The sequence below is a fragment of the Amborella trichopoda genome, chromosome 6 (genome assembly GCF_054954075.1).
Source record: "Amborella trichopoda isolate Santa Cruz 75 chromosome 6, AtrichopodaSantaCruz75HAP2 v2.0, whole genome shotgun sequence".
Classification (NCBI taxonomy): Eukaryota; Viridiplantae; Streptophyta; class Magnoliopsida; order Amborellales; family Amborellaceae; genus Amborella; species Amborella trichopoda.
The window spans coordinates 31,512,830-31,522,691 of record NC_142341.1 but is presented as its reverse complement, the minus strand read 5'-3'; positions in this window follow the sequence as shown (position 1 = coordinate 31,522,691).

The window sequence follows — 9,862 nt, the reverse complement described above, 5'->3', positions numbered from 1 at the left end:
GCTATGGAGAGGTTGCATTCTCTTGATAATAATTTGCTAATCATGTTTTGTAATATTTACAAAAATTGTAAATATCATTGATGAGTCATATTAATATCAACAAAGTTTACATAATTGTCGCTATGTAACATAATGGAAAAAGTTTATATAAGGTTGCAATCTTAAAATGTAGAATTAAAGATGCACCTAAAAAATCCATCATAAAAGGTTGTTTGCATATTGGAAAACCCTACGATTGATCATCTCGATATCGAGATGTATGAATATGAAAAGAAAAAATATTTCGAGTCCACGAAATAGTGTATCTTGCAACACATTATCAAAACAATCGATTTTCAAGATTTGCATGTGTTCATAGATCTACTTAATTTGAATTATTTTTAGAGTTTAAAATTTTATAATTAGAGATGAAAATAGATTCTCAAGCCATCCTATGAATTTTTTATAACAAAATTACATTTATGATAAAATTTAGAGGTACACTTTAATTGGATTGTTTAAGGTTGCAACCTTATGCAGACCACATCTTAACATAATAGCTTATTATTTGGATAAAATCTTGATATTACATTATAACTATCATAATTATAATTAATGCAACTACAATTAGTATTGTTATTGTAAATGATTTATTATATTTAATTTAATGACAATAACATTAGAATAAAAAGATTTTTCATTTTGATAGCCACCGAATTTAGTGAGCAGTGCCAAATATTTGGGTTAGCTAAATGAGCATGATTTGCCTATGAGGCGACTCCCAACTATTATCCATGCATGATCCATACTGGATTTGCTTATTGTTTCTTTCCATTGGAGTAGAGTGGCATGCTTGTCATAGTCGAGGAGCTCAATAAACACGTATCATTTCGTGAAATAACTTGAATTTTCAAATCTGTAGATGATACATGATGACAATATAATTTTTTTGATAGTTGTACTCTTATATTTCTATTTTCTTGTAGTTGATTGCATTTTAACTTTCATTTTGATTGTGAAATGAATGTAATGATCAACAAATATTCCAGCATGAAACATGCTTTTAGTCTTTACTTATTTTCGGTAAAATAATGAAAAATTATAATGCCATATAGAAAACCTGAAAAATAAGATTTTTAAGAACTTTTTGCCATTTTTTAATTTTCCCTAAGGGCAAATCAGCCCGAACCAGTCAATTCACTAATCTAGATGATCGCTTTTGTCCAGCCAATCTAGATTTTCAAACACAAAATACGACCCAATCCCTTCTTTATCTCACACCAAACAAGAAAAGGCTCTATATGTTAACCACAAACCTACCTCTCTCCTCCTTTCTCTTTAACCCACAAACTTAGATTTCTGTTTCTCTCTTCCAACCCAACCTACAAACCTAGATCTCTCTATAAACTTTGTGCTCCCGAAGAGAGGAAATTCCAAGAAACCGAATTCCCTGAGACCGTAGAAAACTTCTAACACCACCATTTCCTTAAGCCATAAACCTTAGGAGCACCAACTACCTCAGAAAACAGTACGCAACGCTGACACCCATAACCCAGAGAACAAACACGTAAAACTCTAAGCGTTGTAGACACTCTAAAAATCCATCATTCAAGTCCGGATCAAGTCCCAAATTGAAGTAGAATTGATCTCCAACAGCTCAAGAATCACTTGAATATAATAACACAATATGGAAGTTATGGCCTAAAAAAATTTATTCACAAAAAATAACAGTTTGGTCCCCACAAATATCCAATATGGGACCAGCGCCGTCGGCCAGAAGAGTCCCATTTTCTGCGTCACTGCCAGCTACGCTCAAGATCTCTAGAAGACAGGGCCTTTGGAGGATGAAGTTAGTGGTACCAACGTCGGCAATGACAAAAAAAAGTGACAAAAATATTGAGCAAGTCCAGAACAGTGTGAAATTTGGGGGGGTGCCAACGTCCAAGTCAGAGGTAGCAACGAACCCGACATTGCTAGTGACCAATGCATCGCCACCGGTAGCAACAACCACTCCAAACCCCACCTATTGGAGTCTAAGCCAAATAGACCCATAAAAATTGATTTTTTTTTTTTCTCTCAAAATCAATTTTGAATTAAAGTAGAGGTCATAAGCTTTCCAATGGCGCAAGAATGGTCAAAATACGATATTTGGTTTGAAAGTTATGGCTAGGGGAAATTTGTTTGAAAAATGACATTTTAGTCACCAGTGCTAGCACCATCGATGCCCACCTCAAGACCAACACCACAACATAGGGGCCATTCCTTAGCATCAGAGCCACCAAAACCCAAGTTAGGGGTAGCGACATTGTCAGCAATAGTGCCCCAAAATCATTGGCCAAAGCCACTGGCCTAAAAACCTATTGAAAAACAATGCCCGAATCCTCACGTGAACACAATGTCGATGGTACCCACACCAGTGTTAGTATCGCTAACGTCAAGAATTGAACATTAAAAAATGAATGATTAGGCCCGATGTCAATGGTACCAACACCAGCACCGGGGGTGGCAACACTGAGTAAAGACTACCGCTACATGTGTGCAATAGTGAAACCATTAAATAGGGCAAGATAGTTTTAAAAAATAATAATTAAGGATGGTGTCGGTAGTGCCAACTCAACGTCAGGGATGGCAATGCCTAAAAGAGACAGCCTCCTACACATGGAAAATAATGATTTTATTACCAATTATTGGAAACAAAATATTTATGGCTAGCATTGGCAATGCCCACGCATGTAGTAGTAACGCTCGGGGAAAGGCATGTCCAAACCATCAACATTGTACACCACTAGGAATGTGGCATCAGTGGTGGTCTCGATGCCACTCAGTGACCCCAATTACAGGCCACTCACCAGAACAGTGTTTTCACAAATGAGTGCGAGTGTGTTACACCTGCCGTAATGATTAGATGGCACTAAAGTCATGATGTTGCCAATGCCGATACCGACATTGGCACTGCAAACCGATGACCCATATTAAATCCAACATTTTGACATTGTTGAAGGGAAAGGGATTTTTGTTTATAAATATGGCCCTTGGCCTCTTATTTTGGACCTCATGCCAGAGATTTTGAACCCTAACTAAAACTTTCCCACACTCGTCACTCCACCCCTGGATCCTGAAAAACCTAAGCCCAAGCCCTGATCCTAACATCCTTTAATCCTAATCCCGATATCCTCGTGCCCTAAACCCCTTGATGTCGAGTGCTCCTCCCCGTTGGACTACGAAGGACTAGAAAAAGTCAACACACCAAGTACGGTTCTAAACCAACTACCGACTCTGAGTGTCGGGACTGAGCATCTTCCTTTCCTTATTCTCGTTTCATTTCTGATGTATTTCCAAAAAAATTTCTAAATTTCCCATCTTTTATTGAAAATCCCTTTCCAAAACCCATATGGGAACAATCTAATGACTAGTCACCTGTTAGGGTTACAAATTGACGGGACCCTTATCCTCTACCATCTAATCGACGAGTTTGTAAGGGAAAATGAAGAGGAGGTTACACCTGCTCTGCTAAATTTTTCGTGTGTAAACACTCTCTTCACACAAAACTGACATTTCTCTCCTCTTCCTCTCAGCAATCATACTTGTATCAAACAAATCAAGCAAAGACCATCTAACATTGATACCAAGGTTTGAGAATTCGGTGACTTGGATCGAGATCGCCCAATCTAGACCAAGAATCGTTGATAGTGATCTAGATCCCCAAAATATTGAGATTTGTCTGTGTCCCCCCCTGAACCGACCGACTGACTAATAGAATCAGTTGGTTCTATTAGTAATCGGTCGATTCTATCATAACTTAACCTACTAGAAACGGCTGCCCCATGTTGCTTGCTATTTTTGAATTTTTTGTTAGAGTTGTGAATTTTTTTTTAATCTTTTTTTAGAGTAGGTATGAGGCATTTCCCATGCTTTCGTAAGCACATGTTAGCATGAGGCCTGCGCATGTGACATTAGTGAGTTGGGTGGCTAAGCCTTTTATAAAGGCATTTGCTTCTCTAAATGCCCGATGTGGGGAATTTTTCAGGTTCTTCACTCTACCGCATGAACTATAATGAGCTACACGAAATAAATTTGAGCCGCACGAAATATTTGGCTTTGGAGTCCCATTTTGCTTTCTTCTCCCCGTGCACCCCCCCTATACAAAGTTTGTTTGATTTAATAATTTCATTAAAATTAATTCCACTAAAACTCTCTCTCTCTCTACCAAGTACTGCAAATAATAATTTCACTAAATCTCTCGTTCTCTACTAATAACCTCTTCCATTAAATTTGTTCCATATGGCTTCTTTCAAAAATTAAAATCCCTTAGTTAATACAATAATAAAATAAATAAATTGAGTTAGAGATATTCATTTTAATGTCATGTTGCATTTTAAGCTTTCATTTGATTATAAAATGAATTTAATATATAACAAATATTCAACATGAGACAGGTTTTCAGTATTTACTTATTTTCGACACAATAATGAAAAATCATAATGTAATTACTACTATTTCTTTTAGAAACCTAAAAAATATAATTTTGAGAAATTATAATGTGGTTTTGAAAACATTTTAGCTGAAAACAGCCGATCCGGATGATTCTCTGATACAGATCTCCAATCCACCGATCTGACATGGTTTTTGGGTTGGCCGATTTGGGTCACCGATCCATTTTTTTTAAAATGAAATGAGGTCATGACCGTTAGATAGGCCCATATTCAATCTGGGTCGTTGGGCTTATATGTATATATGAGCTAGTGGGCTAACCTCAGCATTTTCATATATATATATGAATATGTATATAAAACCTAAAAGAAGCCTACAGGCTAAACGCTACAACGTTTCGCCTCTGTTACGGACTTGCTACATCCATGGTGGTTTATTGAACGAACCGGCAATGGCCGAGCCGTCCGTTGCAAATCCACGTGAATTTTTTACCACCACAGATCGAGCATGTTCGTGACCTAGTATGACCGCCTGATTTTTTTGAATGGTGATGAGGTTGTGGGCAAAAGCACTGTTCATTTTCGCCCATAAGCGTTGCGTAGATGCTTCATACTGTTTATGATACAAAATTGTACCAACTATAGGTGAAGATCTCTCTGATTTTTAACTTTAAACTGATAAAAAATAATGTGATAGAGAAGGTGTGATAAATCGAATTCAGATCTGAGGCTAGATCTGCCTAGAAACGAGCAGATCTACTCTCAGATCTGTGACAGGCCCAACATGATCCAAGACGTTACAAAATATGATTTTTAAGTAAACAAACAGATCAAAATAAACTAAAAACAATAAAAGTAGAAGAGATAAAATGGAAGAAAATGATACCAAATCGGGCCGGATGGTCCGGAACTCCCGAGCCTTCTGGGGCTTGCCCGTATCCGAACCGGTCCTCTTTTGTTTCTGTGATCCGGATATTAGCCAGCAAGTCTTTTCAGTATAGGGTGGTTGTGCCCTATAGATGGTTGTAGGTGTCCTAGGTCTAGGCTCTCTCAGGCTTAAGGGTTGAAGTTCCAGGAGGTTGGGGGTTTCCTGAAGCTATCTCAAGGGTTTTCAATATCTCTGAGGTTTTTGTCTCTATCTCAAGTTTTCTCTCTCTATCCCATGTTTTCTCTCTCTATCCCATGTTTTCTCTCTCTATCCCATGTTTTCTCTCTCTCCCTCATCTCTCTCATCAAATGACCATAAAAAGAGGCCTTATAGGGTGGTCAAAACTCGTTGGGAGAGATAAGCACTCATAACAAGCAAATCCCCAGTCAAGATGTCAAAGTTTGAGAGTCATGGATTTGGACGGCATGGGTCGTGTCGCCCGGGCAGCACGGGTCATGTCACCTGGGGGGCACACTCTGGTCGCCTAAGGTTGGGCGGCACACCCCATGTCGGACACACCAATTTTGGTCCAAATTGATATTTTTCACTTCTTGCATGTTCCTCAGCCTCTTGTGAAGCTCTCAGAGAAATTTTGGGTCAAAACAAATTTTTTTACAATTTTTAATGATCTTTTGGTACAAGAGGGCAATGGTAGGATGACTTGGGCGACAAGCCTTGTGTCGCCTAGGCAGCACACCCCTTGTCGCCCAAACCAAAATTTGTTCAAAGTGATGTTTTTCAAATTTGGTGTCTTCCTCAGACTCTTGTGAAGCTCTCAGAGAAAATTTGGGTCAAAAAAGGTTTGTTTACTATTTTTAATGATTTTTTGGGTAAAACAGGGCGTTACAGAAAGCTGGGTCAAAACAGGGTTTCGGGCAGGCAGACTGGCTCTGGGTCACAAGGTAGGTTGTGTGAACTTTGGATTTGGGTTTACTAGGTTCTAAGGGTTCAGGAAACCATAGAATTTGTCGAATTTAAAATGGAGTGTCTACAGTTGCCCCTCTTTGGTACTCCCTGTCCTTCGAGGGACAGGTGAGTGGCAAAGAAGTAGACACTCTGGTGTTCCCTGTCCTTCGAGGGGTAGGTGAATGTCAAAGACTGCTTCCTAAGGTCATGTGGTCAGAGGGCACACCAACTATCCCTCCAAGTCATTGCGCTCATCGAGCTCACCCACTTAGGGTATTTTTCCTCCTAGGGTTTTCAGCACGAGGTGTCGATAAGTTGCACAAGCTTGAAACTCGAGTTTCTGGCCATGCCACTTAACTTCAGGGGTTTTGCAGTTCGAAAATTTTTAGCCCTAACATCTTCTTTGATCTCCTTAAGGTTTCCTAAAGTTGTCTATAGGTTTAAGAAAAGAGAGGATAATGCAGACAATGAAAATTATTCCTGATGTCCCGTGGTCAGAGGGCACACCAACTATCCCTCCAAGTCATTGCGCTCATCAAGCTCACCCACCTAAGGCATTTTTCCTCCTAGGGTTTTCGGCGTGAGATTTTGGTGAGTTACATAAGCTTGAAACTCAAATTGGATTTTCTGGTCATGTCACTTAACTTCAGTTTCAAATCTGTAAACCTGCATTTTCTTGAATTTCCTCAGGATTTCCTAAGGCCTTCTATAGGAAACGGCTTTCTATAGAAAGAGACTTGTCTGGCCGAATCCGAAGAGAGAGACGAGGCAGCAACACGGTAACCGCAGCAACGTGTTGATCATCAAGGAGAGTTCTCTGGAGTTTTGAGCGAAACAGAGTCTTGAAAATATAGAATACCATCCTTGGATGTTCAAAATCTCTTTGGATTTTCAATTTCATTCCTCCACCACCCACTTTCCGAAGTTTCAGATGATCTAGGTCCTTAATAACATTCCGTCAGCCTAATGCTTATTGATTTTTCTTTTAACACCACTTTGACTCAGGGGAGGAAAAGAAGATGTTTAGAGAGAAAAGACTTTGGAGATTAGAAAGAAGGAGAGAACTTCTTCTTTTTTCGTCGCCTCGGGGTCCCTTTCGATTATTCAGCTCGGTACCTTTTTTTTCCAAAGTTTGGGGTTCCTTTCGAATTTTAAGCCTAGCGATTTTTTTTATTTTTTATTTTTTCATCGCTTCGAGGTCCCTTTCAGGTTTTCAGCCTGGTAGCCTTTTTTTCCATGCTTGGGATTCCTTTCGAATTTTCAGCCCAGCAGATTTTTGTTTTTGAAGAAGAAGAAAACAATGACAAAGGAAGAGGAGGAGGAGGAAGAAGAGTCAAAGGTGCCCCTTTTTTTTTAGCAATTCGCCTTAAGATCATGTAAGAATTCGATCATCTTTTCCTCCTCCAAGTGGCAGGGAGGTTTTAATATCTGTCTTCCTCTTATTTCCCTTGACCTAGGTTGGCATCCAAAATCTCTTTGACAATGGTTGTTGAATTTCCATTGAACTTTTCATTTAAACTGATCCACTTGAACCTTGATTTTGGGATTAAAATTACTCTCAGTTTCCAAATCCCTTAGCCTTTTGTATGAACGGATAGGATCATCAGGGTTTTCCATTAATGGAGTACTTCATGTTACACATTAGGCGTTAATACCTTTTGAAGTGTGAAGCATGAATGCCTCATTTGGTTATTTGCAAGGGGTGAGTGATCACCCAATTCCTTTTCGATTATCTTTTTCATTGCAAATTTTGAATTGTTTTTCAGAGATTAACTTCTTAGTAGGCTCTTGCTCAGTGCTCGATCTTAGGTGATACTTTTACACCAGAATAGTAATTAAGTTGGTATTAGATGGACTTACAGCAGTTTGGGAGTCAACGAAGAAGGGTTCAGTCTCATTAGTTGCCCCTATTGTGTCCTCTTCATGAGAGCTATTGAATATTTTGATGGGGTTGCCCCTACAGGACTTTCTGTTCCGTTGGGAACTTGTTCTTCATAGGATGAATTCTCTTGATATGATGGTGCTCCAGTTATTGGAGTTGTGCTCATGTCGTTAATGACTTTTAGAGAGCTTGCCTCTTGAGTAGGTAACATGGTCGGATTTTCAACATCCAATTCTCAATCCCAGATTGGCAGATCATTTAAGAACTCTTGTGAAAATGGCCCAGTTGGGCGCTTTAGAATTTTCAAAGGTTCGAGTTTTATTAACTCTAGCGAAGATTCCAAATCTTTAGGAATAGTCAAATTTGGGTTTTTTTCTTTTCCATTATCTATAACTGGGTTCACCTCAGGAGTTGACTTGATTAAATCATCTGAGCTTGGCTCCTCATCCCACATAGGTGGGTTGGCCAAGAAGTTTGGTGAAGGTGGCCCAGGTAGGCCCCTTAGAATTTCTAAAGGTTCATCTTGTTTTGATATTTTAGGTGTTGGCCCCTTGTTTGGAAGCATAATGAGAGACTTTGGGGTCCCCTTGTTTGGAAGATGATTCCTTCTCGTTGATTTGGATCACATCAATTTATGAAACGTCGTCATCATCATATTGAAGCCACTTAGGTGGGTCGTCAATGTTTTGGGGTGAAGGGCTTCTTTTTAGTACTTGTACATTTGCCCCCTCACTAATTATTGTCTTAGAATTAAGGTTTTTTTTGTCGTCATGGGCTTGGGAGTCCATAGCTTCAAAAGCTTGGTTGAGCTTATACTCGAGTTCATATTCCACTTGCAAGTTTAATTCGTTGCCGCACACGTATGAACCATTTATTGTGTTAACTTGGAAGTATGGGTTGAAGGATTCATATGCTTTAGTGTGACTCTAGTGAAGGGGGTTTCTTGTGCCACTTTTGGGAGTGTATCTTGGAGTGAAATTCCATGTGTGATACACCTTTCTTTTCCCTTTTCTTTAGTTGTGGGCTTGGAGCTAAGTTCATCCCACTGCTTTGATCTTGAGTATACTTAGTCATTAACTCTTAGGTGAGGTTATGCTCACTTTGTTCTTGATCTACTGGACTTTCTAGTTGATTTCTTCTTATACTCCAAGGTATTTGTTGATGTTCTTCGGCTTTGGGCATAACTTGTGATTCTCCTGAATTAATCAGGTTGATATCTGTATTTTTTGTCGAGACATCTAGAGTTTCTGATTCCTCTCTACCGTCAACATCTTCCTTTTTGACACTTATCATGCCGTTATCGATGAGATCTTGAACTCTATGTCTGAAAGCTAGACATTCCTCTGTGCTATGAGCATAATTTTGATGCCAATCGCACCATTGAGACATGTCGCCTCCATGGAAAGGAGGAATCTTGGCTGCTGTCGGTACTATGAGCCTTGCCTTAAGTAACTTCTTCATGACATCGGTCATAGGCTCATCAATGCGAGTGAATTGCCTTGGTGTAGAAGTTTGCATTCTCCATGTGGTAGAATGAATTTTAGTCTTTCCTTGTGAATGGTTTGCAAAAGAGTTGCTTTCCTTGATTATGTTTACCTCTCCTTCTTGAGAGGGTTTTTCATTTGCGGCTTTTTCTTCCTTTGCTCGGTCATATCGCGATATTCTTTTAAGTGTAACATCAAATGAGTAAGGGATTGCCCCCACACTGAAGAACGTGACATATTCTGGAGTCATGTT